The sequence below is a fragment of the Carica papaya genome, chromosome 3 (genome assembly GCF_054855325.1).
Source record: "Carica papaya isolate Zhongbai chromosome 3, ASM5485532v1, whole genome shotgun sequence".
NCBI lineage: Eukaryota > Viridiplantae > Streptophyta > Magnoliopsida > Brassicales > Caricaceae > Carica > Carica papaya.
Genome location: NC_142311.1, coordinates 23,780,690 through 23,796,318, shown reverse-complemented (window position 1 = coordinate 23,796,318; position 15,629 = coordinate 23,780,690). Strand labels below are relative to the sequence as shown.

The 15,629-nt window shown below is 44.4% G+C and overlaps 25 pseudogenes; 5 read left to right on the top strand and 20 right to left on the bottom strand.

Moving 5' to 3' along the window:
- Positions 1-232: 232 nt before the first annotated feature.
- Positions 233-351, bottom strand: LOC148267271 (5S ribosomal RNA; annotated as a pseudogene).
- A 772-nt stretch (positions 352-1,123) lies between these two features.
- On the bottom strand, positions 1,124-1,242 carry LOC148267270 (5S ribosomal RNA; annotated as a pseudogene).
- Positions 1,243-3,186: 1,944 nt separating this feature from the next.
- Positions 3,187-3,305, bottom strand: LOC148267269 (5S ribosomal RNA; annotated as a pseudogene).
- Positions 3,306-4,618: 1,313 nt separating this feature from the next.
- LOC148267268 (5S ribosomal RNA) lies at positions 4,619-4,737 on the bottom strand (annotated as a pseudogene).
- A 350-nt stretch (positions 4,738-5,087) lies between these two features.
- On the bottom strand, positions 5,088-5,205 carry LOC148267267 (5S ribosomal RNA; annotated as a pseudogene).
- Positions 5,206-6,244: 1,039 nt separating this feature from the next.
- Positions 6,245-6,363, bottom strand: LOC148267266 (5S ribosomal RNA; annotated as a pseudogene).
- A 206-nt stretch (positions 6,364-6,569) lies between these two features.
- On the bottom strand, positions 6,570-6,688 carry LOC148267265 (5S ribosomal RNA; annotated as a pseudogene).
- Positions 6,689-7,214: 526 nt separating this feature from the next.
- LOC148267264 (5S ribosomal RNA) lies at positions 7,215-7,333 on the bottom strand (annotated as a pseudogene).
- A 528-nt stretch (positions 7,334-7,861) lies between these two features.
- Positions 7,862-7,980, bottom strand: LOC148267263 (5S ribosomal RNA; annotated as a pseudogene).
- A 206-nt stretch (positions 7,981-8,186) lies between these two features.
- On the bottom strand, positions 8,187-8,305 carry LOC148267262 (5S ribosomal RNA; annotated as a pseudogene).
- Positions 8,306-8,512: 207 nt separating this feature from the next.
- LOC148267261 (5S ribosomal RNA) lies at positions 8,513-8,631 on the bottom strand (annotated as a pseudogene).
- A 532-nt stretch (positions 8,632-9,163) lies between these two features.
- LOC148267260 (5S ribosomal RNA) lies at positions 9,164-9,282 on the bottom strand (annotated as a pseudogene).
- Positions 9,283-9,806: 524 nt separating this feature from the next.
- LOC148267259 (5S ribosomal RNA) lies at positions 9,807-9,925 on the bottom strand (annotated as a pseudogene).
- A 194-nt stretch (positions 9,926-10,119) lies between these two features.
- On the bottom strand, positions 10,120-10,238 carry LOC148267258 (5S ribosomal RNA; annotated as a pseudogene).
- Positions 10,239-10,444: 206 nt separating this feature from the next.
- Positions 10,445-10,563, bottom strand: LOC148267257 (5S ribosomal RNA; annotated as a pseudogene).
- Positions 10,564-10,769: 206 nt separating this feature from the next.
- On the bottom strand, positions 10,770-10,888 carry LOC148267256 (5S ribosomal RNA; annotated as a pseudogene).
- A 206-nt stretch (positions 10,889-11,094) lies between these two features.
- On the bottom strand, positions 11,095-11,213 carry LOC148267255 (5S ribosomal RNA; annotated as a pseudogene).
- A 209-nt stretch (positions 11,214-11,422) lies between these two features.
- On the bottom strand, positions 11,423-11,541 carry LOC148267254 (5S ribosomal RNA; annotated as a pseudogene).
- Positions 11,542-11,745: 204 nt separating this feature from the next.
- LOC148267253 (5S ribosomal RNA) lies at positions 11,746-11,864 on the bottom strand (annotated as a pseudogene).
- Positions 11,865-12,069: 205 nt separating this feature from the next.
- Positions 12,070-12,188, bottom strand: LOC148267252 (5S ribosomal RNA; annotated as a pseudogene).
- A 333-nt stretch (positions 12,189-12,521) lies between these two features.
- On the top strand, positions 12,522-12,640 carry LOC148267251 (5S ribosomal RNA; annotated as a pseudogene).
- A 309-nt stretch (positions 12,641-12,949) lies between these two features.
- Positions 12,950-13,068, top strand: LOC148267250 (5S ribosomal RNA; annotated as a pseudogene).
- A 346-nt stretch (positions 13,069-13,414) lies between these two features.
- Positions 13,415-13,533, top strand: LOC148267249 (5S ribosomal RNA; annotated as a pseudogene).
- Positions 13,534-14,345: 812 nt separating this feature from the next.
- LOC148267248 (5S ribosomal RNA) lies at positions 14,346-14,464 on the top strand (annotated as a pseudogene).
- A 343-nt stretch (positions 14,465-14,807) lies between these two features.
- Positions 14,808-14,926, top strand: LOC148267247 (5S ribosomal RNA; annotated as a pseudogene).
- The last annotated feature ends 703 nt before the right edge of the window (positions 14,927-15,629 follow it).

Below are 15,629 nucleotides of genomic sequence, written 5' to 3'. Positions count from 1 at the left end.
CCCCGATGCCTCGACACATGCCCATATGAATGGATCGCCCGCCTCACCTCATTTTTTCTTGTTCTACTTTTTAAGATGCTCACAATGATACAATTATCACGTGATGGGCTTCAATTGAGTGTTGAAAAAATAGTAAGCAAAATACCCCAGTGCCCTCACTCACGTTTGTAAATGAATCGATGGACCGTCGCTCCGGTCTCATGGAATGTTTAATGCCCTGTTTGCAAAAAGAAGAGTGCAACACGAGGACTTCCCAGGAGATCACCCATCCTAGTACTACTCTCGCCCAAACATGTTTAACTGCGAAGTTCTAATAGAATCTGGTTAACTAGTGCTGGTATGATCGCACCCGTTCTTGTTTGTGCCGCAAATACATATAGCCCTTCTCCTTCACTCTCTCTTCCCGTCATTTATTACGCTATGCGCGCACCTCACCTCTTCTTCTAGTTCTAAATCAAGCAAAATGCCCCAGCACCTCGACTCATGCCCATATGAACGGATCACCTGCCACACCTCATTTTTCGTAGTTCTACTATTTAAGATGCTTGTAATAATAGTCTTATCACGTGATGGGCTTTAATTGAATGCACAAAAAATATTAAGAAAAATGCCCCGACGCCGAGCGCAACGTTTAACGCCCTGTCTGTAAAAAGAAGGGTACAACACAAGGACTTCCCAGGAAGTCACCCATCCTAGAGCTACTTTTGCCCAAAAAAGCTTAACTGCGAACTTCTGATGGGATTCGGAGAATTAGTGCTAGTATGATCGCACGTGTTCCATTTCACGCTGCAAATACATATACCCTTTCTCCTTCCCTCCCCCTTCCCATCATTTATTTGTTGTGCGCGCACCCCGCACCTCTTCTTCTAAATCTAATATCAAGTGAAATGCCCCGATGGCTCGACTCACACCCAGATGAATAGACTGCCCACCGCACCTCATTTTTTGTTGTTCTACTATGTAAAATGCTCGTAATGAGACTCTTATAACGTGGTGGACTATAAATGAATACACGAAAAATATTAAGCAAAATGCCTTGACACCGCGACTCACGTTTGCAAATTAACTGACGAACCGTGGTTCCGGTGGCGCGTAACGTTTATTGCCTCGTGTGCAAAAATAAAAGGTGCAACACGAGGACTTTTCAAGAGGTCAACCATCTTAGTACTACTCTTGCCCAAATACGCTTAACTGCAAAGTTCTGATAGGATCTGGTTAATTAGTGCTGGTATGATCGCACCCGTTCCATGTCGTGCTGCAAATACATATACCCCATCTCCTTCCCTCCCCACTCCCATCATTTTTCTCACTGTGCGTGCACCTTACACCTTTGCTTCTAATTCTAATATCAAACAAAATGTCCAGTGGCTCGACTCACGCTCAGATGAAATGAATGCACAAAAGAAATTAAGTAAAATGCCCTAACATCACGACTCACGTTTGAGAATGAACCGACGGATCGTGGTTCTTGTCACACATAACGTTTAATGCCTCATGTGCAAAAAAACGGGTGTAACACGAGGACTTTTCAAGAGGTCAACAATCTTAGTACTACTCTCACCAAAGGGCACTTAACTGCAGAGTTCTTATGGGATTCGATGCATTAGTGTTGGTCTGATCGCACCCATCCCATTCCGTGCTACAAATGCATGTGCCCCTTCTCCTTCCCTCCCCCCTCTCGTCATTTGTTTCGGTGTACGCAGATCCCTCACCTCTACTTCTAGTTCCAATATCAAGCGAAATGCCCCAGCGCCTCGACTCACGCCCATATGAATAGATCGTCTGCCGCACTTATATTTTCATTGTTCTACAATGTAAAATACTTGTAATAATACTCTTATCACGTGATGGGCTTCAATTGAATGCAGAAAAATATTAGGCAAAATGCCCCAGCGTCGTGACTCATGTTTGTGCATGAACCGGTAGACCGTCGCTCCGAGGACTTCCCGGGAAGTCACCCATCCTAGTACTACTCTCGCCCAAAAATGCTTAACTACGGAATTCTGATGGGATTCAGTGAATTAGTGTTGGTATGATCGCACCTATTCCATTTTGCGCTGCAAATACATATACCTCTTCTCCTTCCCCCCCCCCCTCCCATCATTTTTTTTGCTGTGCGGGCACCTCGCACCTCTACTTCTAATTCTAATATCAAGCGAAATGCCCTAGCGGCTCGACTCACGCACAAATGAACAGACCATCCACCGCACCTCATTTTTTATTATTCTACTATGTAACCTGGTCGTAATGACATTCTTATCACGTGGTGGACTATAAATTAATTGTGCCAAGACTCACGCCAGCGAATGAACTAGTGGACTGTGTCTCTGGTCGTGCGTAATGCTTAATGCTCCATCTGAAAAAAGACAGGTGCAACACAAGGATTCAGTGGGATTCAAAGGACACTTAATTGTAGAGTTCTTATGGGATTCAGTGCATTAGTACTGGACTAATCGTGCTCGTCCCATTCCCTGCTACAAATGCATGTGCCCCTTCGCCTTCCCTCCCCCCCTCCGATCATTTGTATCACTATACATGCAGACCTCATCTCTGTTTCTAGTTTTAATATCAAGCAAAATGCCTCGGCCATGCCCAGATGAACAGATCGCTCGCCGCACCTCTGTTTTCATTGTTCTACTATGTAAGATACTCGTAATACTACTCTTATCACGTGGTGGGATATAATTGAATGCATGAATAATATTAAGCAAAATGCTCCGTCTGTGAAAATAAGGATACAATACAAGGACATCCCAAGAGGTCACCAATCCAAGTACTACTCCCGCCCAAGTACGCTTAACTATGGAGTTTTGATGGGATCTACTGAATTAGTGCTGGTATGATCACACCAATTTTAGTTTGTATACCCCTTCTACTTTACTCTCCTCTCCTGTCATTTATTTCGATGTTCGCGCACTTCACCTCTGTTTCTAGTTCTAATATCAAGTGAAATACCCCGACGCCTCGACTCATGCCCATATGAATGGAACACTCGCCGCACCATGTTTTTCGTTGTTCTATTATATAAGATGCTCACAATGACACTCTCATCACTTGATGGGCTTGAGTTGAATGGGCAAAAGATATTAAGTAAAATGCCCCAGCACTGTGACTCACGTTTGCGAATGAACCGGCAGACCGTCACTCCGGTCCCACGTAAAGTTTAACGTCCCTTCTGCAAATAGAAGGATGCAACACGAGGACCTCCTAGGAGGTCACCCATCCTAGTACTACTCTCGCCCAAGCACGCATAACTTCGAAGTTCTGATGGGATCCCGTGAACTAGTGTTGGTATGATCACACCCTTTCTTGTTTGCGCCGCAAATACATATGCCTCTTTTCCTGCTCTCTCCCCTCCCGTCATTTGTTTTGCTGCGCGCACACCGCACCTCTGCTTCTAGTTCTAATATCAAGTAGAATTTCTCGACAGATGCCCAAATGAATGGACCGCCCGTCGTACCTCTATTTTTGTTGTTCTACTAATTAAGATGCTCGTAATGATCGTCTTATCATGCGGTGGACTATAAATGAATGCACTAAAAATATTAAACAAAAATGCCTTTACACCATGACTCATGCTGGCGAATGAACCGGTACACCACAGCTCCCTATCGCACGTAACATTTAACGCTATATCTATAAAAAGACAGGTGCAATACTGGGACTTCTAAGGAGGTCACCAATCCTAGTACTACTCTCGCCCAAACACCCCTATCAGTGGAGTTCTAATGGGATTTGGTGTATTAGTGCTGGTATGATCGCACCAGTTTCATTATGTGCTTCAAATACATATATCCCTTCTCCATCCCTCTTCCCTCCCGTCATTTGTTTCGTTGTGCGTGCCCACCGCACCTCTATTTCTAGTTCTAATATCAATCAAAATGACCTGGTGCCTCAATTGACACCTATATGAACGAACTGCCCGTCACACCTGTATTTTTGTTGTCTTACTATGTAAGATACGCTCGACTCACGCCCAGATGAACGAACCACTCGCTACACTTCTGTTTTCGTTGTTATACTTTGTAAGATACTCGTAAGAACAATCTTATCACATGGTGGACTATAAATGAATGCACAAAAATATTAACAACGATATCCGGGTGCCGCTACTCACGTTTGCAAATGAACCTGTAGACCATGGATCCGGTCCTGCATAATGTTTACTGCCCCATCTGCAAAAAGACGGGTACAACGCGAGGCCTTTCCAGGAGGTCACCCATCCAAGTACTACTCTCGCCCAAGAACGCTTAACTGCGAAGTTCTGATGGGATCTTGTGAATTAGTGTTGGGATGATTGCACCACTTCCATTCCACACTGCAAATACATATACTCCTTCTCCTTCCCTCACCAATCCCGTCATTTGTTTTACTGTGCGCGCACACCACACCTCTGCTTTTAGTTCTAATATATAGTGAAATGCCTCAACACCTCGACTAACACTCAGATGAACATATACTCCTTCTCGTAAGAACAATCTTATCACGTGGTGGACTATAAATGAATGCACAAAAATATTAACAAAGATATCTGGGTGCCGCTACTCACATTTGCGAATGAACCTGTAGACCACGGATCCGGTCCTGCATAATGTTTACTGCCCCATCTGCAAAAAGACGGGTACAACGCGAGGCCTTTCCAGGAGGTCACCCATCCAAGTACTACTCTCGCCCAAGAACGCTTAACTGCGAAGTTCTGATGGGATTTTGTGAATTAGTGCTGGTATGATTACACCACTTCCATTCCACACTGCAAATACATATACTCCTTCTCCTTCCCTCACCAATCCCGTCATTTGTTTTACTGTGTGCGCACACCACACCTCTGCTTTTAGTTCTAATATATAGCGAAATGCCCCAGCACCTCGACTAACACTCAGATGAACATATTGCCCGCCGCACCTCTATTTTTGTTGTTCTACTAAGTAAGATACTCGTAATAATACTCTTATCTTGTAATGAAATATAAATGAATACATAAAAAATATTAAGTAAAATGCCCCGACGCTGCGAATCATGCAAGCGAATGAACTAGTGGACCGCATCTCCTGTTGCGCGTAATGTTTAATGCCCTATCTGCAAAAAGACGACTGCAATAAGAGGACTTCCCAGGAGGTCACCCATCCTAGTACTACTCTTACCCAAGCACGCTTAACTACGAAGTTCGATGGGATTCAATGCATTAGTGCTGGTATGATCGCACCCCTTCCATTCCGCGCTGCCAATACATATACCACTTCTTCTTCCCTCTCCCCTCCCTTCTACAAAACAATGGGTGCATCACGAGGACTTCCCAGGAGGTCACCCATCCTAGTACTACTCTCGCACAATAACACTTAACTGCGGATTTTTAATAGGATCTGGTGCATTAGTGCTTGTATGATCGCACCTATTTCATTATGCGCTGCAAATAGATACATTCCATTTTCTTCCCCCCCTCCATTCATTTGATTCCTTGTGTGTGCACACTGCACCTCTGCTTCTTGTTCTAATATCAAGTAAAATGCTCTAATACCTTGACTCACATTTACGAATAAACCAGCGGATCATAGTTCCAGTCGCGCGTAACATCAAATACCCTATCTGGCAAAAAATAGGTGCAACACGAGGACATCCTAGGAGGTCACCTATCCTAGTACTAGTCTCGCCCAAGCAAACTTAATTGCGGAGTTCGGATGGAATCTGGTGCATTAGTACTAGTATGATCACACACATTTCATTGCGTGCTATAAATACATACACTCCTTCTCCTTCCCTCCCCCCTTCCGTCATTTGTTTCCTTGTGCGTGCACACTGCACCTCTATTTCTCGTTCTAATATCAAGTAAAATGTCCTGGTACCTTGACTCACATTTGCGAATAAACCAGCGGATAATAGTTCCAGTCGCATATAATGTCGAACGCCTCATCTGTAAAAAAATGGGTACAACACGAGGACTTCCCAGGAGGTCACCCATCCTAGTTCTACTTTAGCATAAACACACTTAACTGTGTAGTTCTGATGGGATCCGGTGCATAAGTGCTGGTATGATCGCACCCATTTCATTTTGCGCTGCAAATACATACACTCCTTCTCCTTCCCTCCTTACTCTCGTTCTTTGTTTCCTTGTGCGTGCACAGTGCACCTCCGCTTCTCGTTCTAATATCAAGTAAAATGTTCCGGCGCCTTGACCTATATTTGCGAATAAGCCAGCGGACCATAGTCCTAGTCGCGTGTAACATCAAATGCCACATCTCCAAATAAATGGGTGCGACATGAGAACTTCGTAGGAGGTCACCCATCCAAGTACTACTCTCACCCAAGCACATTTAACTGCGGAGTTTTGATGGGATCTGATGCATTAGTGGTGATATGATCGCACCCGTTTCATTCCGCGTTGCAAATACATACAATCCTTCTCCTTCCCTCCCGCCTCCCATCATTTATTTCCTTGCCCGTGCACACTGCACCTCTACTTCTCATTCTAATATCAAGTAAAATGCCCCGGTGTCTTGACTCACATTTATGAATAAACAAGTGGACCATAATTCCAGTCGTGCATAACATCGAATTCCCCATTCGCAAAACAATTACTGCAACACGAGGACTTCCCAGGAGGTCACCCATCCTAGTACTGCTCTCGTCTAGGCACACTTAACTACGGAGTTCTAATGGGATCCGGTGCATTAGTGCTGGTATGATCGCACCTATTATAAGTCGCGCTGCAAATACATACACTCCTTCTCATTCCCTTCCCAATCCCGTCATTTGTTTCCTTGCATGTGCATACTGCACCTCTGCTTCTCATTCTAATATAAAGTAAAATGCCCCAGCGCCTTGACTCACATTTGCGAATAAACTAGCAGACTATAGTTCCAGTCACTCGTAACGTCGAACGCTCCATCTGTAAAAAATTGGTGCAACACGAGGACTTTCGAGGAGGTCACCCATCCTAGTAGTACTCTTGCCCAAGCACACTTAAGTGCGGAGTTCTGATGGGATCCAGTGCATTAGTGCTGGTATGATCGCGCTCATTTCATTACGCGCTGCAAATACATACACTCCTCCTTCCCTCCCCCTCCCGTCACTTGTTTCCTTGTGCGTGCACACTGCACCTCTTCTTCTCGTTCTATAATCAAGTAAAATGCCCCTACACCTTGACTCACATTCACAAATAAACCAGCGGACCATAATTCTAGTCGTGCGTAACGTCGAACGCGCCATTTGGAAAAAAATAGGTGTAACACGAGAACTTCACAGGAGGTCAGCCATCTTAGTACTACTCTTGCCCAAGCACACTTAACTACGAAGTTCTGATGGGATTCGATGCATTAGTGCTGGTATGATTGCACCCATTTCATTACGCGTTTCAAATACATACACTTCTTCTACTTTCCTCCCCCTTCCAACATTTGTTTCCTTGTGCGTGCACACTGCACCTCTGCTTCTTATTATAATATCAAGTAAAATGCTCCTACGCCTTGACTCACATTTATAAATAAACTAGCAAACCGTAGTTCCAGTCGCGCATAATGTCGAATGCCCCATCTGCAAAAGAATGGATGGAACACGAGAACTTCCAAGGAAGTCAGCCATCCTAGTACTACTCTCGCCCAAGCAAACTTAACTGCGGAATTCTTATGGGATCTGGTGCATTAGTGCTAGTATGATCGCAACTGTTTCATTCCGTGCTGCAAATACATACACTCATTCTCCTTCCCTCCCCCTCCCGCCATTTGTTTCTTTGCGTGTGCACACTGCACCTCTACTTCTCATTCTAATTTAAGTAAAATTCTCCGGTGCCTTAACTAAAACTTTTGAATAAACCAACGGACCATAGTTGAAGTTGTGCGTAACGTTGAATACCCCATCTACAAAAAAATGGGTGCAACACGAGAACTTCCCAGGAGGTCACCCATCCTAGTACTACTCTCGCCCAAGCACAGTTAACTGCAGAGTTTTGATGAGATCCGTTGCATTACTGCTGGTATGATCGCACCTATTTCATTCTGCGCTGCAATTACATACACTCCTTCTCCTTCCCTCCCCCTTTCGTCATTTGTTTCCTTGTTCGTGCGCACTGCCACCCTGCTTCTCATTCTAATATCAAGTAAAATCCCCCGGCGCTTTGACTAATATTTTCGAAAAAACAAGTGGATCATAATTCCAGTCCTACATAACATGGAATGCCCCATCTACAAAAATATGGGGTACAACACGAGGACTCTCCAGGAGGTAACCCATCCGAGTACTACTCTCGCCCAAGCACGCTTAACTACATAGTTCTGATAGGATCTAGTGCACAGGTGCTGGTATGATCGCACCCGTTTCATTTCACGCTACAAATATATATACTCCTTCTACTTTCCTCCCCCCTCCCGTCATTTATTTCCTTGTGCGTGCACACTATATTTCTGCTTCTCGTTCTAATATCAAGTAAAATACCCTAGTGCCTTGACTCACATTTGCGAATAAACTAGCGGACCATAGTTCCAGTTGCACATAACGTCGAACACCCCATCTGCAAAAAAAATAGGTGCAATACAAGGATTTCCCAGGAGGTCCCCCATCCTAGTACTACTCTCGCCCAAGCATAGTTAACTACAAAATTTTGATGGGATTCAGTGAATTAATGTTGGTATGATCGCACATGTCTCATTCTGTGCTACAAATACATACACTCCTTCTCCTTCCCTCACCCCTCCTGTCATTTGTTTCCTTGTGCGTCCACAATGCTCCTCTGCTTCTCGTTCCAATATTAAGTAAAATACCCCGGCACCTTGACTAACATTTACGAATAAACAAGTAGATCATAGTTCTAGTCCCACATAACGTCGAACACCTGATCTGTAAAAAAATGGATACAACACGAGGACTTCCCAGGAGGTCACCGAATCCTAGTGCTACTCTCCCCCAGGCACACTTCACTGTGGAGTTTTGATGGGATCTGGTGCATTATTTCTAGTATGATCGCACCCGTTTCATTCTGCGCTGCAAATACATACACTCCTTCTCCTCCCCCCCCCCAGCACGACATTTGTTTCCTTGTGCGTGCACACTGCACCTCTGTTTCTCGTTCTAATATCAAGTAAAATACCCCGACGCCTTTAAGCACATTTGCAAATAAACCAGCAGACCATAGTTCCAGTCACACGTAACATCGAACACCCCATCTGCAAAAAAATAGGTGCAATACGAGGACTTCCCAGGAAGTCACCCATCCTAGTACTACTCTCGTCCATGCATAGTTAACTGCGTAGTTCTGATGGGATCCGGTGCATTAGTGCTGGTATAATCGCACCCGTTTCATTCCGCGTTGCAAATACATACACTCCTTCTCCTTCCCTTCCCCATTCCCGTCATTTGTTTCCTTGTGCGTGCACAATGCCCCTCTGCTTCTCCATTAAGTAAAATGCCTCGGTGCCTTTACTAACATTTACGAATAAATAAGTGGATCATAGTTCCAGTCCCGCGTAACGTTGAAAGCCCCATCTACGAAAATATGGGTGCAACACGAGAACTTCCCAAGAGGTCCTAAATTCTTGTACTGCTCTCACCCAAGCACGCTTAAATGCGAAGTTCTGATGGGATCCAGTGCATAGGTACTGGTATGATCGCACCCGTTTCATTATGCGCTTCAAATATATAAACTCCTTCTACTTTCCTGCCCCCTCCTGTCATTTGCTTCCATGTGCGTGCACACTGAATCTCTGTTTCTCGTTCTAATATCAAGTAAAATACCCCAGTGCATTGACTCACATTTGCTAATAAACCAGCGGACCATAGTTCTAGTCGCGCATAACATCGAACGCCCCATCTAAAAAAAAATGGTGCAACACGAGAACTTCACAAGAGGTCACCCATCCTAGTATTTCACTCGCCTAAGTACAGTTAATTGCGGAGTTCTGATGGGATCTGGTGCATTAGTACTGGTATGATCGCACCCATTTCATTATGCGTTGCGAATACATACACTCGTTCTCCTTCCCTCCCCCATCCCGTAATTTGTTTCTTTGTGCATACACACTGCCCCTCTACTTCTCGTTCTAATATCAAGTAAAATTCCCTGGCGCCTTAACTAACATTTGTGAATAAACAAGTGGATCATAGTTCTAGTTGAACGCCCCATTTGCAAAAATATGGGAGCAACACAAGGACTTCCCAGGAGGTCACCCATCCTAGTATTGCTCTCACCCAAGCATGCTTAACTTCGGAGTTCTAATGGGATCCAGTGAATAGGTGTTGGTATGATCGCACACATTTCACTCCGTGCTGCAAATATATATACTCTTTTTACTTTCCTCCCCACTCCCATCATTTGTTTCCTTGTGCGTGCACACTGCACCTCTGCTTCTCATTCTAATATCAAGTAAAATACCCCAGTGCCTTGACTCACATTTGCGAATAAACCAGCAGGCCATAGTTTCATTCATGTGTAACGTCAAACGCCCCATCTGTAAAAAAATGGGTGCAACACGAAGACTTCGCAGGAGATCACCCATCCTAGTACTACTCTCGCCCAAGCACAGTTAACTGCGGAGTTCTGATGGGATCTGGTGCATTAGTGCTGGTATGATCGCACCCGTTTCATTATGCGCTGCAAATACATACACTCCTTCACCTTCCCTCCCCCATCCAGTCATTTGTTTCCTTGTGCGTGAAAACTACCCCTCTGCTTCTCATTCTAATATTAAGTAAAATGCCCCAGCACCTTGACTAACATTTGCGAATAAACAAGCGGATCATAGTTCTAGTCCCGCGTAACATTGAATGCCCCATTTGAAAAAATATGGGTGCAATACGAGAACTTCCCAGAAGGTCACCCATCCTAGTATTGCTCTCGCCCAAAAATGCTTAACTGGGAAGTTCTGATGGGATCCAGTGCATAGGTGCTGGTATGATCGCACCAATTTCACTTCGTGCTGCAAATACACACACTCCTTCTCCTTCCCTCCCCCCTCCCATAATTTGTTTCCTTGTGCGTGCACACTGCACATCTTCTTCTCGTTCTAATATCAACTATAATGCCCCGGTGCCTTGACTCACATTTTTGAATAAACCAGCATACCATAGTTTCAGTCGCGCGTAATGTCGAAAGTCCAATCTACAAAAAAATGGGTGCAACACAAGGATTTCCCAAGAGGTCACCCATCCTAGTACTACTCTCGCCTAAACGCACTTACTTGTGGAGTTCTGATGGGATCCGGTGCATTAGTGCTGGTATGATCGCACCCATTACATTATGCGCTGCAACTGCATACACTCCTTCTCCTTCCCCCCTCCCCTCCTGTTATTTGTTTCTTATGCGTGCACACTACACCTCTGTTTTTTGTTCTAATATAAAAAAAAATGCCCTGACGTCTTAACTCACATTTGCGAATAAACCAGTAGACCATAGTTCTAGTCGCTCGTAATGTCGAACGCCCCCCCATCTACAAAACAATTGGTGCAATATGAAGACTTCCCAAGAGGTCACTAATCCTAGTACTACTATCGCCCAAGCAAACTTAACTACGGAGTTCTAATGGGATCTGGTGCATTAGTGCTGGTATGATTGCACCTGCTTAATTTCGCACTACAAATACATACACTCCTTCTCCTTCCCCCCTCTCCTGTCATTTGTTTCCTTGTGCGTGCACACTGCACCTCTACTTCTCGTTCTAATATCAAGTAAAATACCCCGAAGCCTTTACTAACATTTGTGAATAAACTAACGGATCATAGTTCAAGTCGTGCGTAAAGTTGAACGCCTCATCTGTAAAAAAATAGATGCAACACGAGAACTTCCTAGGAGGTCAACCCTCCTAGTACTACTCTCGCCCAAGCACACTTAACTGTGAAGTTCTGATGGGATCCGGTGCATTAGTACTGGTATGATCGCACCCATTTTATTTCATGTTGCAAATACATACACTCTTTCCCCTTCCCTCCCCCCTCATGTCATTTGTTTCCTTGTGCGTGCACACTGCACCTCTGCTTTTCGTTCTAATATCAATTAAATACCTTGGTGCCTTGACTCACATTTGCGAATAAACCAGCAGACGATAGTTTCAATCTCGCGCAATGTCAAATGCTCCATTTGTAAAAAAATGGGTGCAACACGAGGACTTCCTAGGAGGTCACCCATTCTAGTACTACTCTCGTCCAAACACACTTAATTGCAGAGTTTCGATGGGATCCGGTGTATTAGTGCTGGTACGATCGCACACGTTTCATTCTACACTGAAAATACATACACTTTTTCTCCTGGTTCATTTGCAAACATGAGTCTCGACATCAGGGCATTTTACTTCATATTTTTTGTGCATTCATTTATAGTCCACAATGTTATAAAAGTCTCATTACGAGCATCTTACATAGTATAACAACAAAAAATGAGGTGCGGTGGGCGTTTCGTTCATATGGGCATGAGTCGAGGAACCGGGGCATTTCGCTTAATATTAAAACTAGAAGCAGAGGCGAGGTACGCGCAAAAAGAAACAAATGATAGGAGGGGAGAGAGAAGTAGAAGGGGTATATGTATTTGTGGCATAAACTAGAATGAGTGCGATCATACGAGCACTAATTTACCAGATCCCATCAGAACTTCGGGGTCAAGCGTGCTTGGGCGAGAGTAGTACTAGGATGGGTGACCTCCTGGGTAGTCTTCGTGTCGTACCCTACTTTTTGTAAACAGGGCATTAAACATTACATGGGACTGGAGCGATGGTCCGCCGGGGCATTTTGCTTAATATTTTTTATGCATTCAATTAATGTCCATCTCGTGATAAGAGTGTCATTGCGAATAGAATAACCTCAAAAAATGAGGTGTGGCAGGTGATCTGTTCACATGGACATGAGTCAAAGTACCGGGGCATTTCACTTAATATTAGAACTAGAAGCAGAGATGAGGTGTGTGCACAGCGAAACAAATGACGAAAGGGGAATGAGAAAGAGAAGGCGAATATTTATTTTCACCGCAAACAGAAAAGGGTGCGATCATACCAGCACTACTTCACCGGATCCCATTAGAACTCCGCAGCTAAGCATGCTTGGGTGAGAGTAGTACTAGGATGGGTGATCTCTAGGGAAGTTCTCGTCTTGCACCCTTCTTTTTGCAGACGGAGCGTTAAACGTTACACGGGACTAGAGCGACGGTCTACCGGTTCATTCACAAACGTGAGTCACGACACTAGGACATTTTGCTTAATATTTTTTGTGCATTCAATTAAAGTCCATCACGTGATGAGAGTGTCACTGCGAGAATTTTAAATAGTAAAACAACGAAAAATGAGGCGCAGCTGGCGATCCGTTCATATGGGCATGAGTTGAGGCGTCGGAGCATTTCGGTTGATATTAGAACTAGAAGCAGAGGTAAGGCGCAAGCTCAGAGAAAAATGACGAGAGGGGAGAATAAAGGAAAATGAGTATATGTATTTGCAGCGTAAACCAGAACAGGTGCGATCATACCAGCACTATTTCACCGAATCCCATCAGAACTCCGTAGTCAAGCGTGCTTGGGCGAGTGTAGTAGTAGGATGGGTGACCTCCTATGAAGTTTTCATGTTGCACCCTTTATTTTGCAGATGAGGCATTAAATGTTACGCAGGACCGGAGCGACGGTCCACCGGTTCAATCGCAAACGTGAGTCATGGCACCGGGGCCTTTTGCATAATATTTTTTGTGCATTCAATTAAAGCCCATCACGTAATAAGAGTGGCATTGCGAGCATCCTAAATAGTATAACAATAAAAAATGAGGTGCGGCGGGCGATCCGTTAATTTGGGCATGAGTCAAAACTTTGGGGCAGCTCTCTTATTAGAACTAGAAGTAGAGGTGAGGTACGTGCTCAGAGAAACAAATGACGGGAGGGGAGAGTGAAGGAGAAGGGGTATATGTATTTGTGGCGCAAACTAAAACGGCTGGGATCATACCAGCAATAGTTCACTGGATCCCTTCAGAACTTCGCAGTTAAGCGTGCTTGTGCGAGTTTAGTTCTAGGATGGGTGACCTCCTAGGAAGTCTTCGTGTTGCACTCTTTATTTTTCAGACGGGGCGTTAAACGTTATGCAGAACCGGAGCGATGGTCCACCTGTTCAATCGCAAACGTGAGTAACGGCGTCGGGGCATTTTGCTTAATATTTTTTGTGCATTCAATTAAAGCCCATCACGTGATAAGAGTGTCATTGCGAGCATCTTAAATAGTAGAACAACAAAAAATATGGTGCAACAAGCGATTCATTCATATGGGCATGAGTCGAGGTGCCGGGGCATTTCTCTTGATATTATAATTAGAAGCAGAGATGAGATGCACGCACAGCGAAACAAATAATGGGAGGGGAGAGGGAAGGAGAAAGGGTATATGTACTTGTGGTGCAAACTAAAATGGGTGTGATCATACAACCACTAGTTCGCCGGATCCCATTAGAACTCCGCAGTTAAGCGTGCTTGTGCGAGTTTAGTACTATAATGGGTGATCTCTTGATAAGTCCTCGTGTTGCACCCTTCTTTTTGTAGACGAGGTGTTAAATATTACACGGGACTGGAGCGATGGTCTGTCGGTTCATTCACAAACGTGAGTCACAGTGCCGGGCCATTTTGCTTAATTTTTGTGTGCATTTAATTAAAGCCCACCACGTAATAAGAGTGTCATTGCGAGCTTTGTAAATAGTATAACAACAAAAAATGAGGTGTGGTGGGCGATCCGTTCATACATGAGTCGAAACTTTGGGGCATTTTGCTTGATATTAGAACTAGAAGGAGAGGTGAGGTGCGCTTACAGTGAAACAAATGATGGGAGGGGAGAGGGAAGGAGAAGGGATATATGTATTTGCGGCACAAACTTGAACGGGTGCGATCATAGCAGCACTAGTTCACCGGAACCCATCAGAACTTCGCAGTTAAGCATGCTTGGGTGAGAGTAGTATTAGGATGGGTGATCTCCTGGGAAGTTCTCGTGTTACACATTTCTTTTTGCAAACGACGCATTAAACATTCAACGGGACTGTAGCGATGGTATGCCGATTCATTTGCAAATGTGAGGCACGACATTAGGGCATTTTGCTTAATATTTTTCCAGCATTCAATTAAAGCCCATCACATGATAAGAGTGTCATTGTGAGCATCATAAATAGTAGAACAACAAAAAACGAGATGCGGCGAGTGATCCGTTCATATTTGCATGAGTCGAGGTGCTGGAGCATTTTGCTTGATATAAGAGCTAGATGAAGATGTGAGATGCGGGCACAGCGTAACAAATGACGAGAGGGGAGAGTGAAGGAGAAGGGGTATATGTATTTGTGGCGCAAACTAGAACGAGTGCGATTATACCAGCACTAGTTCACTGGATCCCATCAGAACTCTACAATTAAACGTACTTTGGCGAGAGTAGTGCTAGGATGGGTGACCTCTTGGGAAGGCCTCGTGTTGTACCATTCTTTTTGCAAACAGGGCGTTAAACATTATGTGGGACCGAAGCAACAGTCCGCCAGTTAATTCGTAAACATGAATCACGGCACTAGGACATTTTGCTTAATATTTTTTTCGCATTCAATTAAAGCCCATCACGTGATACTCGCCCAAGCACACTTAACTACGGAGTTCTGATTTGATCCAGTGCATTAGTGCTGGTATGATTGCACCCCTTTAATTTTGCGCTGCAAATAGATACA